The following is a 22,994-nucleotide window of genomic DNA, read 5'->3' on the forward strand; positions in this document are numbered from 1 at the left end:
ATAAAAATTCAGAAATGTGCATATCCTGCAATGGGTTTGGAAGCAGTTAAAGCAGTTTGTTTAAATATTTTATACTAACATAAACTATTAAGAATAAGTAAAGATAGGGAAAATGGTATGGGGGAGAGGTGAGATGAAATAACAGTCATTTGCTCCCCCCCCCAAAAAAAGCCCAAAGAGTGTGGAATTTGGCTATTTACAAAATCAGCTACAGTATTTACTCTCCCCACCCTATTCAATAAGAAGTCTATCCTTATTAGATTGCAAGTATCACTTTTGAATGCTAAAAGCAAACAAGTATACAAAGAAGGCATTTAAAATGTTTTTTACATTACTGCAAAGTCTCAAACACATGTATTCTCACTTTAACTCAGAAATGTGATAAACCAAATATGAGGAGATTTGCAATCATGCAAGACTACAGATTTTTTTTAAAAAAATCACTTCCATAATAATGCCTGGATATCTTAAAATATAGAGATTATTTGCAGCTATGCAGAAGAGTTATTTATCAAAATTATAGTTCTCTCATTGTTCGAGTAAGGCCATCCAAATATTGTACTGTACATTTCTTTTCAGAAAAATAGTTAACTGTATCTCTTTTATTTTGTATGTAGTTTACTGTACACATATTATCCTATGCACAGAACATATAAAAAGAAAGGGGGCTGTTAGTTTCCAGACCAAAGGGTGTATATTTTGTTCAGGATGGACTCAGAACACTCTGCTATAGTCAGGTACGAGAGCAAGAAAAATGGGAAAACTGTGAATGAAGGTATGTGTCAGCAATGGAAGCTAAGCAGATGTAAGGGCTGCGAATAAGGGGGGATAGGTGATGATCCCATTGGATATATTCCTTGTGTCTTGTGTTTGTGCCTCATATGCATGGAAATATTTCTACCAAAAATAGCTATGTATGCTCATAAAGTATTAAATATATAATTAGTAAACATGATAAACAGTTTTATGACTATAGAAAATTTGCAGCTAAAAATCGCTAAAAAGAACCCACATTCATTTTGTTTGCTTCTTTGTTTCTTTACATTTCTAAAAGTTTTCTGCTAAATGATTGGGCATTCTAGTCACACCATATCCAGCCTCTGTAAGAGCTGTTGCTTAAGGAATCAGGTGTTCTACTGAAGATCTCCTACCTTCATAAGAGTGAATTATGCTTTAACAAATAACTGTAACAACTCCATATGTTTAAATCACAGATTAATTCAAGTTCCTTTTTATTATAATATTCTGTAAAGCAGAGGTGTATTTCTATTTGCCCCCTAAAATTACAAATGAAGTACCAAAACCCAGAGTGTTTGTTTGTTTCATCAAACACAAGAAAGTAGTTCATATATTACTGAAGAATCTTATTAACTCTATGAATTTAAATTGAATTGAAATGTGAAATCAAATCTAATTTTTAAAGACTAGTTTTTAGAAAGCGGAGCCAAATACACCCCTTGAAGGCTTGTAGTCTGAGAAAGTGTTGGTATCCCCATGACAGAACCTAAACGTTTGGGAATTATATTGGATTATAACCGTTTTATATTTCTACAGTAATCACTTTGGTAATCTTTAAGTTATTAGCAGTGTTCCTCCCTATGATTTCTCAGCCTTTTTTGCTAATGTCTTTGCATATGGCAATTTATTTATTTATTTTATCATGGCACTATGATGGCACATTCAGAGAAAACCTGAGAATAACATGGCTGTTAGAATGTTAGAGGGTATAGAGCATGGCTGTCAGATAAACATATATGAGACTTCATTGATGTAGTTGGGCCTGCAGGGGCTCTTGGCTTTGTTGCTTGTGTACAGTGGCATTTCCATCAGGATTACATAACCCAATTGCTGGTTATCTGTAGAGTTTCCATATTTAGTGGAGTTGGTTGACTTCAACTCCCTTCTCTCAGTAAGGGGTTTGGAGAGGTCAGAAACCCACAGCAATCACTGGACCAAGTAATGAAAGACCCAACATACATAAAAAGTCAAACACTAATCTGTGTTTGTTTGTTTTTGTCTTGGGGCAGACACAAAGGACCACCCCTTAAATATGAGCCAACAGTGTGCTGCAGCTGCCAAAAAGGCCAATACAGTCCTAGGAGGCATCAACAGAGGTATAGCATCAAGACAATGAGAAGCGATAGTATCATTTTATACTGCACAGGTGAGACCACATTTAAAGGCTTGTTATCTGACAAGGCTTCAAAAAACCAACAGAAATTTGAGTAGAAAACTCCAGTCTTTTGAAGTTTATTCTGGTAGAGACACAATCTGCTCTGTGACTCTTGAGCTTTAAGTTAATCGTGAAGACTACCTGTTCTGTTTTGCACAGGAGGAAGGAATGTTATAAATGAAGGTAGAATTTGTGGAGGCAGGACATTTCTATTTTATGCTTTTTAATCTTTTTATTTTTTGTAAGTACTTGGGATTTGGGGGATATTTTACATTATGTTGACATTGTTAGCAGGTCAGAGCCTCTGGATGTGGGTGGGCATACAAGCAGAGTAAACAAAATAAATTGTCAAGTATATGTCATAAAAGATTGTGAAGTTTGAATTGTGACATCATAAAGACTACCTATTTTACTTTATTTTAAGCCTTTGTGGATTACAGTTCACTATTGTTCACAAGTGTTTATGGTTTATTAAACTGGTTAGTCTTTGACACGGCTTGTTGTTTTTGCTTTGAAAGACTAACACCCTCAGGCAATCTTTATAGAAATGCAATTAACACACAGTTATCCCTCACTGAGTTTCACAAGTAATTGCAAAGGGTTTCCGGAACACAGTTTGACCAAGTCAAGATAGCTTTCCAACTCCACATACTTGGTTGAATTATCCTGAACACATTAAAAGTGCAATATTCTTTTTCAATCTCTGGAGCTGTGTTCTGGGTATCTTTGAGTGAGAGACTGTAACCCGGTTCAAAATTAAAAATTAAAAAAGAAGCCATAGTTAACAGGATTTAAGAAAATAATATATGTGTTTCTCTACATGATTTTGTATATCAGGACTTTTAGCTGAAGAATTGATTTGCCAATAAATAGTGCATACAAAGGCACTGCTCACAAAATCATTTTCAGAAATGTATCTATAAACACACACACACACACACACACACACACAAATTCCCTTTCTTGTGTCAATTGAATAATGCAGTTTTAACTCTTTTTTTAGTTACTGCAGGGGTGAGAATAAAAAATAAATAAAGATGACAGTGGTAGTGTCAACATATTCACATGGACCTAACCATTATCTTACCTTTTTTGAATGCCCGAGGGGTTTTATACAAAATGCCTAATCACGTTAACAGTGGGGAAAAAAGTGTTAAGCAGCCTAAATGGAAGAGAATCAACTACATGGTAGTCAGCTAATCAGCTAACTTCCAGCCAAAACTAAGGGTAGTTTGGGATTTGCTGCTTGATTCTGACATGCATAGTCAATGCCTTACAGTGGTCCTCCCAAAGCAAGAATAATAAAAATTAATACTAATATGTAAACTGCTAAGAAAAATAATCGAGGTGGGTTTGAGTTCACAATTATATGGGTTAATTTGGGACACCAATAGAGGACTTTGTTAAAAGATTGCTATCTCATTTGCCTTGGCAGTTTTAATAGCCATCTAGAGTCAAAACAGTGAGCCAGTTTGCTATAATGATAAATGTATACTGCTATAAACCAAAGACTATGAGTTGTAGTCCAGCCTTGGGCACAAAGCCAGCTGGGTGACCTTGGACCAGTCACTTTCTCTCAGCCCTAGGAGGAAACCAATGGCTATTGCAAAGTAGTTCTGAAAAAGCCTTACCAAGAAAACTGGAGGGATTTGTCCAGACTGCCTCCAAAGAATTGGACACAATTGAGCAGAAGGGGGGGAAAAGGCAAAACCGACTATTCTGGTCTAGTCCACATATATCTCATCAATGTAGAGAGGAAGAGTTGCTGTGGCCAAGATACTAAAATATTCGATAGGTAATTCCCAATATCCATGAAAGCTGCATAATACAATATTTCTTCCCATGCCTGCTTTTAAAAAGTTATATATTCAAGTATTGAGAGCAATTTAATTTTAGTCAATATTATAGAAATACTCTAGTTTTGAATATTTTGTTCAGTACATTATTTATGGTTATGGCACAAATCTATCATCTTGTAATAGGTTTCTTTCTCAGTCACCAAATTTTTTTCTGAATTACCAACCATCTCAAGCCTCCTGCTTTGTTCAAATGTTGCGAATTTATACTGCAGGGTCTACATCATGCGTGTAAGTAGCTACAACTGTTTTAGGCTTTTAGGGAACCATTTTTTTACTCTAGGCCGCAGATAAATTAGCTATTTCTCTCCACCTTCTCCATCTCTACCAAGCTTTTCTTTGTTTTGTTCTAATGTTGTTTTGCCTTGAGCTTAAGTCCTTAACTCTGACATAGGTACTGGACTTGACAAGCAATTAGAGCAAGCAATTTCCACCCGTCAAACCTTGCCAGATTTGTCATCTGCCATCTGTGCTATCATCTGGCTCTCCTTGAGGCCTTGCTGTGTATCCGGATCCACTTTTATGGCAGCAAAGGAAGGGTAAACCCCACCATGCTGTTGGTTAAAAATGACACATTGAAGAATGCTGATGTGAAGGGTATTTGTCTGGATTTCTATTTATGATCTTGGCTCAAGTTTTTATTTATATTCCTTTACCATGCGGGTAATATGGAGAGCTATTTTGTCAAGCTTTGCTGCTTACTTAGCTGTAGGTGCCAATATGCTCTCAGGGACTTAATCTCAACTGACTGCAATGAGCTCCAACATGATCTCATTCCAAATGGATAGAAACTAGCTAAGGCAAATGTGATAATTTTTGCTCTAGAAAATTATTATAGCCAAGGTGAATATCAAACTCCTAACTAAACCAGTCATATATGTTGAAGAGATTCAGCCTGTTTGGATCTATGTTGTCAACTCCCCCTCCCCCCCTTTTTTTTGGCTATACATATTTAGCAGGTTGATCATGCTGACTGCAAATGAAAATTCCTAAATATGCTAGTTTGTTTTTCCAAATAAGGAATGGAAAAAAGGATTTTAATATCGCATGTTTCTTGTCTTTTTTTCTCCCTTTTGAAGCAGTCTCAGTTCAAATTTTATATGTTATGTGTCACATATTCCTATCACATCACATTCCACTATGGAACTCACTGTCTTTCTGAATGCTGGCGTTGAATTCTGAATATTTAGTGTGCTACTCCTGGATTTAGCTTTAGGAACGTTGTTGCCAAATTATTCCAGTTTAACTATAGCAGCATTCTAAGCTGCCTGAAATGCCATTTACTGGAAAATTAGAGAGTAGTAGTTTTAGAATAAATCGATATAAGCCTAGAACAGTATTAGTTGAAATTTCATCTTACTCATCTTACAATATATAACCAGCCGCCTTTTTGTCCTGGTCTTTCAGAATTTAATCATTTATTATTTAAATGAGAATCCAGTCCTATCTCTTCTCAGACATAATCCAAGTTACCTTTAGGATTGTAATTTGAGAATCAAACTACATGAGAATATTAGCAAATTTTGGAAGCTATTACTGCACAGTAACTAAACCAAAGTCTTTTACACATTTTTTGCTTGAGAATTACAGTTTTGTATTTTGTATTTTAAGATGTAGGCATACTTATTCCCCCTGAAAAAGTGTATTTGTAAACTAAAGAAATATCTTACAGGATTTTTTTCATTTGTATTGCAAGAGAAATTGAATATGTTTTATTCACCTTGGATATATCTAAAAATCCTACTGGGTAGCTGCAGCTGAGAGTTCACAAAACTGCTACAAGCATGCTTGGATTCATCATTCTTCCATTTTATTATACTAATTCTTAGTTATATAGCAATAATGTATTAACAAACATTCAATAGTGTAGTCTCTGTGATTCTCTGCAATTACTATAACAACATAAAACTATTTCTGCAATTATTATTCTACCTAACTCTCCTAATTATATTTTTGAATGCAACTTTCCAATATTTTCATGATAAGAGCTGCTTTTTAAAATTATTCACTCATTTCTGCTGACAGGCCCTTTTGGTTGAAGAAAAATCAAAGATGAATTTCTCTCAATATCTTAACTGATTTAGAGCACTTCACAATCTAACCAATGCAATTTTAAACTTTTTGAAAACCTCAATATTGTATGCTTTTTATTTTTTAAAATGAAATTCAATTAAAATTTTTACTTTTCTCAAGTTAGAAAGGAACTAAAATCATTGTAAAACTACAATGTCAAATACAGTTAATATATTGAGAACTTACTATGTTGTTTGAGACGAGAAAGCAATGGAATCATGGACTTCAAAACAAACATCCCAGAAAGACTCTGGTCTAGCTTCTGTTTAAATATATCCCTTGAGAAGTAGGTCCTCTCCCAACCATTAGTTCTTTTGTCAAACTATTCTTAATATTAGGAAGTTTTTACAATTAACAGTTTTGTTTAAAGAAACATTTGTTTTTAATATTATAATATTATATATTATACTAAGCCTCATACTATAATACTATTATGTAAAAGTCCATATGACATAAAAATAAATCTAATTCTAACCTAATAACATAAAAGTTACTCAATCAAAAAAATAACAAAACAAAAATATATACCAATCTATCCTAAAGAATAAAAAAGGGATTAAGGACAAAAGCCTCTTGAAAACAACAACAGAAAACCTTAAATTGTTAAGAAATGCTTCCCACAAACTTTCCTATCTGTCAATAGAGTGGATTTATAGATAGATAGATAGATAGATAGATAGATAGATAGATAGATAGATAGATAGATAGATAGATAGATAGATAGATAGATAGACAGACAGACAGACAGACAGACAGACAGACAGACAGACAGACAGACAGACAGATATAGATATTAAAAATTACATTATTTTTGTTTAATTTTATTGTTATATCATTATGATTATTTTAAATGAGTTAAATCTCAACCATACAGAATTATATCATCTAAACCTGTCTCTTTTCTACTACAAACTAATTTGAATGCTTAAAGATGCTAAATTTCATTAAGCCAACTTTTAAAATTTGGGATGGAAGCTTTTTCCATGAGGATATAATTAGCTTTTTTATAACAGTCCAACTTCAATATATCCAAAGTTCTTCCTGGGCAGAAAGATTCCAGATTCCAGGATATAGTTTAACAAAACATTGGTACCTTTTAAGCTAAACTGCTTTCCAGAAATCTGGTTCACTACAGATTTTACTTTCTGGAAAATATTTGCATGTATATCTATTACCTTTTATTGTGTTTCACCCTATTTATTAACCTTTCATTTTTGTGTTACGTGCAATATTGATAAACTGCCAATTACCTCTAATGAAAGTTATTAATAACAATATTAAAATATATTAAGTGGGACTGACCATTCTTTGAGTCCAAATTTTGCAATAGTACTGTACTTTCTGAATTGTCATGGCACCCAGCCTATATTTAAATCTTTCCTTGGTCAGTATGATATAAGGGACTTTCTTGAATGTTCAGTTAAACATATACATTGCATCATTTTCACAATCTGTGAAGAAAATTACCCTGACAGTGCAATAAGATTTAGTCTTGATATTTTCTCGTAATTACCATACTATAGTTAAGATGTACACAAATCAATCAGTTTTATTTGTTCTAAGTTCTGTTGCTTGGTCTATAATTTCCCTTTTAGAAGATTGAGATAATACTTGCTCTGCTTTGATTATCTGATTACCTGATCTACTTTTTATATACGCTGAGAGCATATGCACCAAAGCCAAATTTCTTGTGTCCAATCACACTTGGCCAATAAAGAATGCTATTCTATTCTATTCTATTCTATTCTATTCTATTCTATTCTGATCTGGCACTTCAGAAATTTCTTCAGATTTTCTTTGAGAATATCAAAAAAACTGGACCCTTAGAATGCAATTTAACTCTTCCTTAAAGTCAACAATTCCAACACTCCATGAATTTCCCTTAATGTTCCTACCCCTTTCACTATATTAAGTTTTTCCTATTGATTGATATAAAGTCAAGGAGATCTTACTACTTCTTCTACCTGCTAAAGGAAAAGGTTTTGCAGAAGACATGAATTTTCTAGAAAAATCATTTTGGTTTTTCTCCCAAATGCCACTTCATGTCAGTACAGTTTTCCATCTCTTTGAAAGATCTACAATTTGCTCTAGGTATAGAGGCTCATCTACAACTCTTTGGCAGGCCAAGTAATGGTAGGAAGAACAAGAGTGCTGCTTTTAGTACTGTACTCCTCCACTTATTTTTAACCTAGCTGCTTTCCATATCACTGCCAAGATGTTTCATTTGGAATGCAGATATAGGAATTTTTAACATACATTACAATTCCGCCTCCCATTCTGTTCAGTCTAGATGAGAATGGGATCAGCTGCTTTTGTGGACAAATGTGCCAGGGGGAAAATAGCCTGTCTTAGTTATTCATTGATAACAAGCATTGCTTTTCAGAAAAGCAAAGGCAAGGCAATTTTCCATTCTTTCAACTATTTTTGTTAAAGCTTTCAGATCAGCTTCTGCCTCTATGGTTGCTCCAAATTGCTGAGCTCCTCTCTTGAAGCTGCCAAAAGAAAGAGTTGGACTCTGCGTGTAGGGTGACCACGTAGCAAGTAATATAACTAGATCTAAGAATAATAATGCATATCTGAATCTTTGTGCCAGAGATGGCATTTCAGGGTGCAGATTCTGTTTTTTCACTGATGATATACACACAATAATACTTTTTACAATATAGTAGAGAATAGCTCAGAGTTGAATTGTGGAGTACTTGGTGCTCTTTGAGCTTGGAGCACCAAGGATTTTACAACTATTTTTAAATTAACATTTTTATTGCTGGGAACCTTTTTCCAAGGTGCATCTTTTCTGCTTTCGGAAACCTACACAATGTCTAGTCACGGTCTCCAAAAAGCAATACCTATATATGGATATATGATGAGACATAAGGTTGACCAAAAAGATGTCAACAATGGTCAATCATTTGTCAGGCACAGGAGAAGGAAAGGTCCCATGTGCTTTCAATTCTGTACAAAGTACAATGTTTTATTCTCCTTTGAATATCACTCCCTTTGTGCTTATAATTCAAACTTTGCCAATGCTATCTTCTTTCCCTCACCTTTTTATTTATTATTGATAAGATTGTCTATAGTGTAGAATATCTTTTACCTGACCTGTGATAAAACCTGGGGGTCTAAAGGCAGAAGGAAAAGTGTGTGAGATGGAAGGGAAGCTGAGATTAGGTACAAAAAACCTGCTATATGAATAGTAGGAAAGAGAACATATCATTTGTCCATTTATGTATCTGCACAGAAGGGAAATTTAATTCACAAATGAACTTAGATAATATTTGTTGGGATGCTGGAACTAAATCACTTCCAGCCCTTATGGATTTATGCTTTTTAGTTTCAAAATATGAAGAATTTTTCTATCTTTGTTCCTGTGTTAAAACTGTCACTCTTGAAGAGAGTCAAATTTCTGGGGGACTTGCAAAAAATCTTACTTTCATAGATGAATAAAAATACCATAGCAACCCAACAATGTAAATTCTTTAGGGGCTGGCTTTGTGATAGTCTTTGAACTACAGTGAGATTGGAAGGAGGGATAATTGTCTAGAGAGTTGCTTGAATGCAATAATCATTTATTTGCCTTAATTGTAATTTAATTAAGAGTATACAAATATATTTAAATTACTACCCATCCAGTAAATTTGTGCATCTCCATAATTCTAAACAACGGTACTCCTGAGGTGAATCTCAGAAGGTCACAAGAATAGCCCTTCCCCCCAACTAAGATTTTCAAACTGCACTGATAATTACCCCCCCCCCCAAAAAAAATATCTCACAATTTTAGCTTGTGCAAAACAGATTATTGGGTGGTAGTAGTATGGGATGGTAGTGATCAGTGTTTAAGTTTACCAAGTACAGATCAATATAATTACGTGTAATTATTCACCATTTGATTGCACTACAATTACTATGTAGTTACAGGGTAACTCTGTGTAGTTAGTTGTGCTGTAAAATTAAAGTGTTACCCTGAGATCCACAAATTACATAATAATCCTCTTCAAGAGTCAATTAGTAATTGCCACATAATCCATAGGTCACATAATGAACAGGTACAAATATCTGTTGTGGATAATTAGGTTGAGTAATAGCCTAATTAAAGAGTACCACGCCCCCATATTCTACCCACACTGCACTGCAGAACTGAAAAGGATTAAAGGGTGTGTGTGTGGGGGGAGAAACCCTTAAAACCAAAAAAGGCATAGTACAGCCCGCATGAATCAAATGAACCAAGTACTCGAGCATAAAATAGTACCTATCCCTTTTGGGCTTGAGACCATTTTGTTTAACTTTGCAAAAGTAAGTTAAAATTGACTGACATTAATGTATTTCCAAAGCTCCTCCAATATTTTGGGAGAAAATGCTAAAATGATACTTTTCCAATCCCCATAGATTTAACTAAGATTAAATTAAAATGCTATACAGTGTACACATACCGATGAACTCCCACCTGTTCACAACTGAAGAAAAAATACATTTTAGCAGAATTTCCCAGTTTAATCAATGAGACAATAAATCTAAAAAACTGTCATTCATCCTAACAATGGGAGGCTAGGAAAGGAAGGATGAAAAGATGTTTCTAAACAAGATGGCTGGTATATGATAAGCCAAAAGCTATTAAGTCGGATTCTCTTCTGTGCCTACTGTAGTCAATCAGATGGAAAACTGTCTATAGCCATAAAAAAGTCTATAGGCATTAAATTGAAGTCTCATATTCAATGTTAATATTTCAAGGAATATCAACAGGGTGGTAAGCTAAATAAAAAACATTGAAAAAAGTGTTCTTTTGCTACCAGCTACTTTGAGTTCTCATAACTGAAACAACAACAACAAACAGAAGATCTGGTTACTATGCAGGTTAAATAGTATGTTGACAACTGTGAAGAATTTTGATTTCTCTGTTGTTTTTTGCTAGAACAGGAATAGCAATGCACAACTCCAGAACTTTTACCCTCTGACAACCTTTGTAGTTATAATAATAATTTTAATAGAACCATTGCCAAAACCATGGTTCAACCTGCCACCTCTTGGGGTAGGAAGCACAGAGGTAATAATGCCTAAAATAGTTTTGCCTATTTTTAAAAAGTGCTGGTTGGAAAGAACTGTAACTTTGCTGGAGGATCCTGGCTTCACCCACATATTCATTCTAGTTGAACCTCCTTAGTGAAAGCTGTTCTCCTAGGCCTAGAGAGACGGGTGTCTCCTTTGATATATATTAGATTAAGAGGTGTGCTAACCACTGGAATTCATAATTTCTAAGATTTCATTTAACATTAAAATTAAATGTTAAAAATGGAATAAGCATCAGAGCAAGTTTCTGTTTTTAAAATGCAAATTTATAATTTAAGTAGTAAAATGAAAAGTTTCCATGTCTGTAAGAGAAAAATCTTTAATCCCTGAATCCTGCAGCACTGTTAAAAAGAGAGGTACTGATAATGGTATTGTAGTAAAAATGGAAATTTCTACTACTCTCATTCTTAGAGAGATTTAATCCATAACCTCTATTTTGCACAACCTTGCTTTATCTTATAAAGTAACCTCATGGAGAACAAATAGTATTTGGCCTTACAGTCATTGACCATAATAAAAGGTTTTGATTTCATTTGTCTTGACTACTTCTTCAAAATCTGAATGCTAAGAATCAATATAACTCAAGCTCCGCCTACATTTTCTTCTAGTTTTCACTCAGTCCCTTCAGATTCTTCTACGTATGAACATTGATAGTATCTGGATTCTTTGGCCAATCACTTCTGATACAAATTTGTTTATTACATAGTCTGCTGAGAGATTATACCCAATAAACCCCAGACTCAGCAAAAATGATGAGGATGATGAAGGTGAAGATGACACCACTCTCTTCCAGAGCAATACATCATTTTGCATGCTCTTCCCTAAAAGAAAATGTCAAGGTATTATAAAAGTGATTAAAATGGGCAGAACAAATTAATCAAAGGCAAGTACAGTTAATACAATGAGAAGCAGAGAATAAAGTCAACCTGGACTGACTGGCAATATTGCTGCAAACTAATTTTGCTCTGTTTTAAACACAATCCCATAAATATTGACTACATATTAATAATTAAAATGAAATATATTATTAATTTGGAACACTCTAAAAGCTAACCTCAATACTGCAGATCTGGATTTTTTGTAAATATTTTTTAAAATCAATGTTTGATTTTTTTTTGCATTATTTATTTTAAAATATAAGGGACAAACAAATTATTTTATTGAAAAGTGAATAAACAGAAAATCTAAAATTATCCTAAAATTTAAAAAATATTTCATTGATTAAATAATTGAATATACAAAATTACTCTTATTATATTGTCTTAAATAATTGAAAATCACCATGCTGTCCGATACTACTCTAAATGCTACCTAATACTACTCTAAATGCTAATAATAATATATTAGACCTGTCTAACTAAATCTAAATTGATATTTTTATATTTATATCACTATAAACATTTATTTTTGTATTTAAATTAATACCTCTTGTTTGGATTGAGAGAAGGCTGAGAAGAACTCATTTATTACATTCAGTGGGAACAATTCTAGAACAGATTATTCCAAGAATATATATTTTATCTCAGCTTCTTTGCGGGAAGTGTTACAGACTACTACTTCATAGCAACATAGTTAGTTTCATTTTATCTTGATCTGCTCCATCAATCCTGATATCTCCATTATTCATTATTTTCATACATTATTTGTGTGAAATGGGGATAGGGATGCTTACCAGAGGTAGGTAACATAAACAGGGTTTGGGATAACTAATAGCCTAGAAAGCAGAAATGAAACCCAAATTGTGCTTGACAGAATGGATAAATGATATCAGAGTAACTGAAAGAAACGTAACAGAGACAAATGCAAATATATTTACTTACGACACCAAGAATCAGATAGGCAGGTAGAGGATAGAGAACGTTCACTGGATGTGTATAAGTGGAGACAAGATAACCAAGAGTCTGGAAAGCTTAAATTAGATTCTTGCACTGAACAGGGACTTGATGGCTTAAAGAACCCCTTTCTATTCTACAATTCTGTGAGATAATGACACTCCTTCATAAGAGAGTGTAGTATTACTGATTTCTTATTAATATATCAATGTTAATAGAAGATAGGTCTCACTTTCAAAAAGAGTAGCATAAAACTGATGTTTCATTACCTATTCCTGCCTATCTGAGAATAAGTCTCAATGTGTGGCTTTCTTCTGAAGAAACGTATGAGGTATCTTGTTTAAAACAAACACAGAACACTGCTAAATAACTGAAAGGTTTACAGTTGGAATCTCTGCTTTCTTAGAAGTTTTGATATGAGATCAGCAGCAGCAGCATTACTACTTTATTTTGCTGATAGCCATATCTGGTTTCCTGAAAATGCTAGTGTCTGTAATTGAGGCCAGGCTGAACACCATCCATTTTAACAAACCATTAGCTGAAAAGAGCCAACCCGTCAATTAGATCTATTGCTGAATGTCACTTTAGCCTGAGGTTACCACAACTGTGCTCTAGCACTAAATAATGACTCTGTTGATACACATTCATTTGTTAACTATTCAGTTCAACCCAGAAATAACAGTGAAATCTCAGCAGGGCAGCTGTTTTATCCTGAAAATTATCATCTCTTTATTTCATTACACTATTTTTCATAAAAAAAATTCACAAAACCAAGGATGAAAACCTCCTAGAATCCATATGGGCCAATATAAAAGGGAAAAAAGAATGATATTGCTATAGGCATATACTACAGGCTAACCAACCAAGCAGAAGACATAGGTGAACTTTTTGCTAAACAACTAAGAAATGTATTTGGATACACCACAGTAGTAATGGGAGTAATGGGAGTAATGGGAGTGCAGCGGTTCCTTTAAGAATCTTTGGCCTGCCACAAAAAATTCCTTTCTAGAAGCTCAAGGTTATTCTTTGTCTCTGCACCTCGACACTTGACCGGAACCAGCGGGATGGAGATGCCAGCGTGTAAGAAGAAGATTGGACCATGTGATGGATTGGTGGGTGGGGGACAAGATCATGAACTTTCAACTGGGTGGGAATCCCAGGTAACTTCCAGAATTGGGATTCCCACAGAATTCCCTTGGAGAATGTTCATTTCCACTTCTTTTTACTCCTAGTTTTCCATTCTTTCCCCTTACATATAAAGATTCAAACTGAATTATGGATATTCCCACTATTCTGAAACTTTGCACTTCTACAATACCTGAAACTCTTTCAAGGTGCAAAGTTGTTCTCTCTTCTGAATAGATATTTTGCCACACATGTAATCCTCGACTTAAAACCAGTTGTTTAATGACCATTCAAAGGTATGGCCCGCCTCAGAAAGGATGCTTTAATGGCCTGTAAAGCGCTTCTCCCCATTGTGAAATGTTGCCCTAGCCCCAATTACATGACTGCATTTTCGGTGCTTGACAACCTGTTCACACTTATTACCACTTGCCAAAGCCCCATGTTCTTGTGATTGTCATTTGCAATCTTCTTTGCTGGCTTCCCCAGTAAATCAATGGGGAAGCCAGCAGCAAAGGTTGCAAATTGCTGCCATCTGCTGAGAGGATTCTCTTTAGCTTTTGGCAGCTGGGTGAAAGATTTGCCTGCAAAGTGGAGCTCAGCCCTTCTACCTGAGGGTTGGGCTGAGGGATCTGAGACCCAATTCTGCAGTCTGGTGGGAATGTTCTTTTCTGCAGATAGAACAGCATTTGAAAGCTAGAAAACCCTCTTATTCTCACAATGGTTTACAAGGCCCCTTCTCCAAAGAGTGTGATTTGGAGAAGGAGCCTTTCAATGATGGGGCCAGCCTGTGGAAAAAGGCAAAGGTAAGTGGATCTGGGCATGGTGGGGCAGGGAGAGGATCCAGGCCTCCTAGGCATAGTGGAGTGGTTACTGGTGCTCTGCCAAACAACCTATACAAATGCTTAACCAACTCCAAGTGAGAGAGTCAAAATGCATCTATTGAATGAATGGTTATGTATCATCTTGCTAAACAACTGCTTCACTCAACAACTGACACTCCAGTCCCAGTTGTCTTTGTAAGTTGAGGACTACCTATATAAAAGATGTAATCATTATCTTCGAATTGCTTTAAAATAATGGGCTGGAATAAAGATGGGAAGGTTCCTCAGCATATAAATCAGCCTTGAAATTATATTCAACTTACTCATGTTTATTTTATCCCTTACTCAAGGGAATTCTAAACACTCTGTCTAGAACTTCCTTGTTAAAAGTTCACATTTACTACATGAGAAAGTTACCTGGATATTATTATTGCAAAATAAATGAAAAACAAAACAAAATCTGAGTGGAATCCTTGGTGCTCTCTCAACTTGACTATTTGTTTGTGAATATTTCATTATTTGATTAGGTAACATCAGTGCAGGTAAGTGTGAGGACTCCTTTGTGTTTATGTACAGTAGTTTGTCTTGGCAGAGGTGCAGTTTTTCCTTGGTAGTGCCTTGATTAGTTTTTCCTGCCTGGTTGATTGTTCTTCTAGAGGTGGTATTCAGCTCATGTTCTGGCGAACTGACAGCAGAAATGTTGAATAGTTCAGAGAACCGGTAAATAACACCTCTGGCTGGCTCCGCCCCATCTATTCACTGCCTCTCAAATTTCAGCTGATCAGACACCCAGCTGATCGGCTAGGTCTTCTTCTGTTGCCTTGCACAGGAGACCAAAGCTGGAAAGCAGGTTAGTGGGGTGGGGTGGAATGGGGATTTTACAGTATCTTGCCCTAGAGTGGGGTGGAAATTGAGATTTTACACCATCCTTGCCCTGTGTAGGGAGGGAATGGGGATTTTGCACTATTATTATTCCCCAGCCACACCCATCAAACCACGAAACGCACATAGAACCAGTAGTAAAAAAAAATTGAATCCCACCGCTGGTGTTAATCTCTGCTTATCTGGATTTAGGCTTTTGGAGAGGATATCCTGTGCTTCCTTTGCTTCCTTCTTAGCTATTTTATTGTCTCTTTGAATGGTGTATAAACGTAGTTTATCGGTATGGGTTTATTGATGGTTAATTTCTCTGAATGTAAGCTGTTTTGAATATATGCAGATTATTACAGATAACTGGCAAGGGTTAGTCTTATCTTTGGCAGGGAAGGAACTGCTGTGTAGGGCAACATGCTGTGTCATGTGTCTATGTGTTTGCTTGACATATTTGCAATCTAAATTCTGTTTTAAATATCTGGGGCATAAATGATTCTAAATAGAAAATTTCAGCTGTGTTTACAGGTCATACTTTGCTTCAGTCTTAGACCAATGAACTGTGAAATATCAATCAGTACTATGAACTAATTTCAAATAAAAAGTATCTGGTTTTGCATGCAAATAGTAGAATACAATTCATGTATTCTTTTCATATTCATATTAAAAACAAGGTAAGTATTTTTTAAAAAGAATGCCTTAGCATTAAGGATGCTAACAAGAGTGCCTTTTGTGACACTTCCCTCATCTTTCAGTTAGTACTTCTTTCTGTTATTCCTACCCTCTATTTTTGTATTCCTAGGTAAACGATCTCCCCTGCTTGAAGAGTGGAAGAAGTGAAAAATTGAGAAGGCTAATGTGATAATGTCTGCTTCTGTTTTTAGTAGATAAGCTTGTGAAAAATCCAAATAGTTGAATCTTTCTGAATGAATGGCAACTACCATTTTTATACAATAGCACAATTCAGTTCCATCTCTTGCAAGTACTTTGGCAAAAAATGAAGTGTAAATGTTTTCCCATCAAAAATATCACAGTCACAATACGATCTGACTGCAGTTCATATTACTGCAAGTGGTAAATGTTGCCTTCATAAAGAAATATTATTTGTTCTCTTCTTGTCTTCTAATCTATGCTACTCCTTTGCATAACATTTTGCATAGTTTGGTGACATTGTTTTGGCATTAAGCCCAATAAAAGAAAAAAATTTTCACGGTGTGAGAATTAGGAAAGTGCTCTGTAGCCAGTTGGAGCCTGAATTCCAAAGCAGATCATTGTAATTTGAAATAGATTTTACTTTGATTCAAAATTTGTTGCCCTTTGATGCAACATTTCACCCAGGTAAAGGTCAGATAATAAGAGTTTCATTGCTATATAGACATTCGGTTAGCTATTGCTTAATATCCATTTGACCTATTTCCTTAATATGTTTGTATTTATTTATAATTTATGTAAATTGTTTTCATGCTTCGAACTGCATTTTCTTAATGATGTAGTCAACAAATCTTTAAATGGTATAATATTGTAAGTTGCTCCACTGAATTTCATTAGCCAGGGTGGAGAGTTTGTGGTCCTCTATGTATTGTTGATAATACAACTCTCAGCATCTCTCATGATTGCCTATATATCTGGATAGCCACATTATCTGTTTTCTACTTTCTGCCTTTTCCCACATTTTATAATTAATAGTATTATTGTAATCTATTTTAGGGCATAAACAACATCATCTTCTACATACATTCTCTGAGATCTAGCTGCAGGACAAACTTGAGTGTCAGAGTGTCATTTTATGTCTTGGGGGAGTTTTTAGTATTATTGAAAATTTAAAGAGGAGAAAAGGTAGTTGAAAAGTAGAACAATAGAATGTAACCTTAATATGTTTATGAAGTCAAGCTTGACTTGAAGAAGATTTCTAGTAGCTGATGACTTCAAACATATCCAGAAAAGGGCAAGATAACTATAATTTTACACTTTCAAAGTAACATCACAAATAAGCTTAATAAAATAATAGGATTTCATTGCTGCATTTTTCTCTCTTCCCATCTCCCTTAGAGGAGATGGGAAGAAACTTGTTACTCACGTGAGAAATGTGAGTAACAAGTTCAGCAACCTTCACTGTACAGCTAGCAGAAGCCTAGATTCAAATAGTCTTTAACAGTCTAGCTCCCAGATTTCAAAAGTTCACACATAGCAAAGGGTTAGGGTTAGGGCATATTTCATATAGTTTTGGTTTATTACCTATGTGAACCCAACCTATTATGGCTTATTCAACAAATTACCCTATTTTTCAGGTATAAGATGCACCGGAGTATAAGACACACCAAGGTTTTGAAGAGGCAATTTTTTTAAAAAAGTAGGTAGGTAGATAAAGGAAGAGAAAAAGAAAAAAATACAGTAGGTAGGTAGGGAGAGAGAGAGTAGGTAGTTAGGTAGGTATCCATGCGCTGGAGAAAGAAATCTGCAGCATCTAAGACTTTGTTTCTGTTGGCACAACTCTTGATCAATATAATTCTCATCAATCTGTTAAAGAGCTTTCTGAAAGGAAAAAAAAAGTTTTTGCACTCTGCAAACCTCGCAAAAATGGGCCCTTTTTTCAAAAAAAAGGGCATGAAATAGCCTTGGGGGGGCTTGCAGAGTGCTCCTGGTGGTGGGGAGGGCCAAAAACGAGCAAAAAACAGCCTGTTTCTTTGTGAAAATGGGCCCATTTTTTGTCAAAATAATTGCATGCATAGCCTTATGGAGGTTTATATAGAGTGCTCCTCGGGGCTGGGGGGGGGGGCAAAAAAATGACCCATTTTTTTTGCTCATTTCTGCTCTCCCCAGCCCCCAGGAGCTCTCTGAAAGCCTCCATAAGGGTATGCACGACCGTTTTGGTGAAGGGGCAGGGCTTCAGGAGGCAAAAAATGCTGTATTCAGTGTATAAGACGCATCCAGATTTTCAGCCTCTTTTTTGAGGAAAAAAAGGTGCGTCTTATACTCCGAAAAATACAGTAATGTTAAACAACTGCGGCTTGTGTGACACAGCCTATTAATTAAGTTTGCTGAATCTAAGTTTGGGTTACCGCTAAGCAGTTTCCAATTATTAGTGGCAAAGCATTTCGGTCAATTGTCTATGTAAGGGTTATAGAGCATTTTGCTCTAGCAAGTCAGAAGTGCACAAACACTCCTGTCCTCTTTCAATAAATGTTGCTGCTTTAATATACTGAGATGTGCAAAAATCCTTATGATTTCAGTAGGAAAGCATTTATGTGAATGTGAATGGATCATTACTGCAGGCATGCACATACTGTACTTGAATGTGACCCATTTAGAGCACTGTTATATTAAAGCAAACCTTGTGACTAAACATTCCTGCATATATTAAAGAGATGTCAAGGCATGTACAAACTGATTGGTGGCAAGGGCCGTGGGACATGAATTTATTCATTCCAAAGGCCCCTTGAAGCTAGTCAGCTGTTCTTGGTAAATGATGGTGAAGGTCAGTGAATCTAATTTGGCAATAATGAACCTATGCAGCAATGTCTGTCCCACTGACCTCTGCTCTCCTTATATATATTCAGGTCATAAGAGACTGGCTACTCAATGAAATGATACAATGAAAATCTCACGAGGCCCCAATAAACTTTCAAGGAAGTGGGCTCAGTGGTTTTGCCCTTCGTCATAATGAAAAAGACACAGCGCCTGAGTGCGTTCACGTGCACTTTGTTATAGCCAAAACAGGGCTAATAGAAAGGGTTTAATTAATAACAATTATCCAAACCATCATTGTGATTTGGGCAGTGTCCCGAAGCATGAAGGAGAAACTTGACATTTCACTTCCATGTGCAAATGCAAGAAATTTTCTAGGCAAAGTTAATAGAAAATGAGCGGATGAGTGCCATCAAGATTCAAATGTACTATAAAATTATTGAAATGATGCCAATATCACAGGAATGCACTTGGAAGTACTACTATGGATATTAGCCCTGCTATGAGTGAATACTGTTGGTCAAATCTCCTGAAAGCATGTATTTCTCACAAATAGCCTTTTCCTTTCCTCATTACATGATAATAAATGTATATATACAGTATGCATATGTGTGTGTGAAAAATATTGGGGGAGGGAGGGGGACAAGATCACCCACCTGGCTTTCTTGCCTAAGGTGGGACTAGAACTCATGGTCTCTCACTTTCTAACATGGCACTTTAACCACTAGACACCACACCCCAGAAGTGGGAGGGAAATGCAAGGATTGCTCCCCAGGAATACTATAATGGCCAATCATGCTGTGTAACCCAAACCTAAGATGTCTATTCCAAATCCCTGCTGATCTTTGCAAAGTGATGTTCTGATTGTCATATGGTAATTTGGATTTAACATAATTGTGTCATTTTCTCTTCTCAACATTTGGCCTGGACAGGAGGAAGAGAAAAAGAGTTTCATGAAATTCCAGTTGTCTAAAATGGTAGAAACTCCCGTCAATCACAAAGGGTTTATTGGCTGAAGCTGCCAGCAGGGGGGATCTCAGCATGAACCCCTCTACTATAATTAGTGTCATTGCAGTCAAATGCAATTTGTCTTCTTAAAATATAGGTAGCAGGCATAATAACAGTGCCACCGACACTTCACAAATAAATTATCAAAAGGATATTCAAGCTTTTTGGCTACAAGGAAAAGGAAAACTACAATGCTGGTTGTAGGTAAATGTTACCTGTTGTAGGTAGATTTTACCTTTCAAAGACCTTAGATGCTTGTTTCCATTGCAGGAAAATTTCCTTCCAGATCTGTAGGCAAAATATTACATGCCTTTCTTATTAAATGATGATTTTGCACACATTACGACATATGACACTAAATGTAAGTAGCACTTTCAAAAGGGGAAGGAGGTCAAAGAGGATGGCTTGTTTCAAAACCAATCTCAGACAGATGGTCTATGGAGCCATTCTTACATTCAGAATAAGAAAATAACAGAGTTGGAAGGGACCTTGTAGCTCATCTAGTCCAACTTCCCCACCTGGCAGATGGCAGTCCAGTCTCTTCTTGAAAGCTCCCAGTGATGAAGCTCCCACAACTTCCGAAGGCAAGCTGTTCCATTGGTTGATTGTTTTCACTGACAGAAAATTCCTTTTTATTTCTAGGTTGACTATCTCTTTGATCAGTTTCCATCCATTATTCCTTGTCTGGCCTTCAGGTGCCTTGGAAAATAGCTTGACCCCTCCCTCTCTGTGGCAGCCCTCAAATATGGGAACACTGCTATCATGACATCCCTGGTCCTTCTCTTCACTAGACTAGGCATGCCCAGTTCCTTCAAACGTTCTTCGTATGTTTTAGCCTCTAGTCCCCTAACCATCTTGGTTGCTCTTCTCTGTACTCTTTCTACAGTCCCAACATCTTTTTTATAGTGTGATGACTGTCAGGCATGCCTCCTTCAATATCCAAGAAAGAAAAACCTGACCTCCATTTGAATAGAGATAAAGTACTTTTACTAGATATGAATTGAAAGCAGTGAAAAGGAAAGCAAGATCTGAGCCAAAAAAGGCACGAACATGTACATATCAAACATTTACCCAGCACCCTCCCCCCAGTTCCCCAACCTAATGTCCAATTTGCAACTCCCTAAGGTGTCATGTGGGATGCATCTTCAAAAAGCCTCATCAAGTTGGTATGCGAGATGGTTGGCCTTGACCAAGTCCAAACACAGGCCACCAGCATGCATAGAAGATGGTGAGAACAAAACTCCCTTCTTCATAACTCCTCCAGCACCAGTAATTCCTCCTCCCAAATATCTCAAGCCCCCTCGCTCCCCGTTTCTATGGCAGCCGATAGCAGGCAAGGAAAGTAGAGGCTGACAATGACCAAAATTGAATGTAGTATTCTAAGGCTTTATAGAGTGGTATTAGTACCTCACTTGATCTTGATATTATCCCTCTGTTAACGCAACTTTGGATTTGGTTGCCGCTGCACATTGTTGGCTCATATTTAATTGGTTGTCCACTAAGACTTCAAGATCCCTCTCACAATTACTGCTATTAAGCCTGGTTTCACCCAGTATATGTGTACCTTTGGTTTTTCTTGCCTAAGTATAAGACTTTACTTTTCTCTACATTGAATTTAATTTTGTTAGATAGGGCCCAGTGTTCAAGTCCATCTGAATCTTGAGCCTATCTTCTAATCTAAGGTATTGGCTATTCCTGCCAGCTTAGAATCATCTGAAAATTTGGTAAATTCTCCTTCTATTACCTCATCTAAGTCGTTTATAAATAAATTGAAGAGTACTGGGCCTAAGACAGTACTTTGTGCTATTATACTGCTTACTTCCCTCCATGTAGACTTAGTATCATTAAGGACTATTTCTTGAGCATGGTTTGTCAGCCAGTTACAAGTCCATATGATTGTGGTGCTATCTATCTTATTTTTTTTTCTAGCTTACCAAGAAGTAGGCTGGGGTCCACCTTGTCAAATGCCTTGCTGAAGTCTAAGTATATTATGTCCGCAGTATTTTTCTGGTCTACTAATTTAGGCACATGATCATACTTTATGCAAACTCATGGGGATTTCTTCTAAATGGGCCTTCATTGAGAATTGCTTGCATGGTTCTAGGACACTGCAGCAGAATGTTCTCACTAGCTCCATTCAAAGGTTTCAGCAGTCATTCAAGGACCCAAGTTCAGAAATGAATAGGAAAAGGGAGAAGAACTCTGAAAACAATTGCAGTTCCATATGCCTTTCCTGTGACCATTGTGTTTTCCTAATAACCTGTGCTAGATGGGTTTAATTTTCAGCTTTAACTGCCTGGAGGTAAACTGAATTGAAACCTGCACCCCCTTCTATCTCCTGAGTACAACCAAACACTAAAAGTAATTTGGTGCATGTATAACACCACATAATGGAACCTCTAGCAAGTCACAATAAGAATTTCTTAGGATTTTTGTAAGAGGGATTTACAGTGGAAAGTCCATTACTTCCTTATCGATACTATTTACGTATGTGATTAGAGTGTTACTCGGTAGTTAGCTCATGTAATTTTGTTTTAGGCAACCATTCAGACTATAGAACCAGAACCAGGGGACAAAGAAGTGATCACCTCAATGAGAAAAGAGCTGGAAGGGGCCTTGAAGGTCTTCTAGTCCAATCCCCTGCTCAAGCAGGAGACCCTATACCATTTCAGACAAGTGACTGTCCAGCCTTTAATCATCTTAGATGATA

The sequence above is a fragment of the Natrix helvetica genome (assembly GCF_964273705.1).
Source record: "Natrix helvetica genome assembly, chromosome: 1".
Taxonomy (NCBI): domain Eukaryota; kingdom Metazoa; phylum Chordata; class Lepidosauria; order Squamata; family Natricidae; genus Natrix; species Natrix helvetica.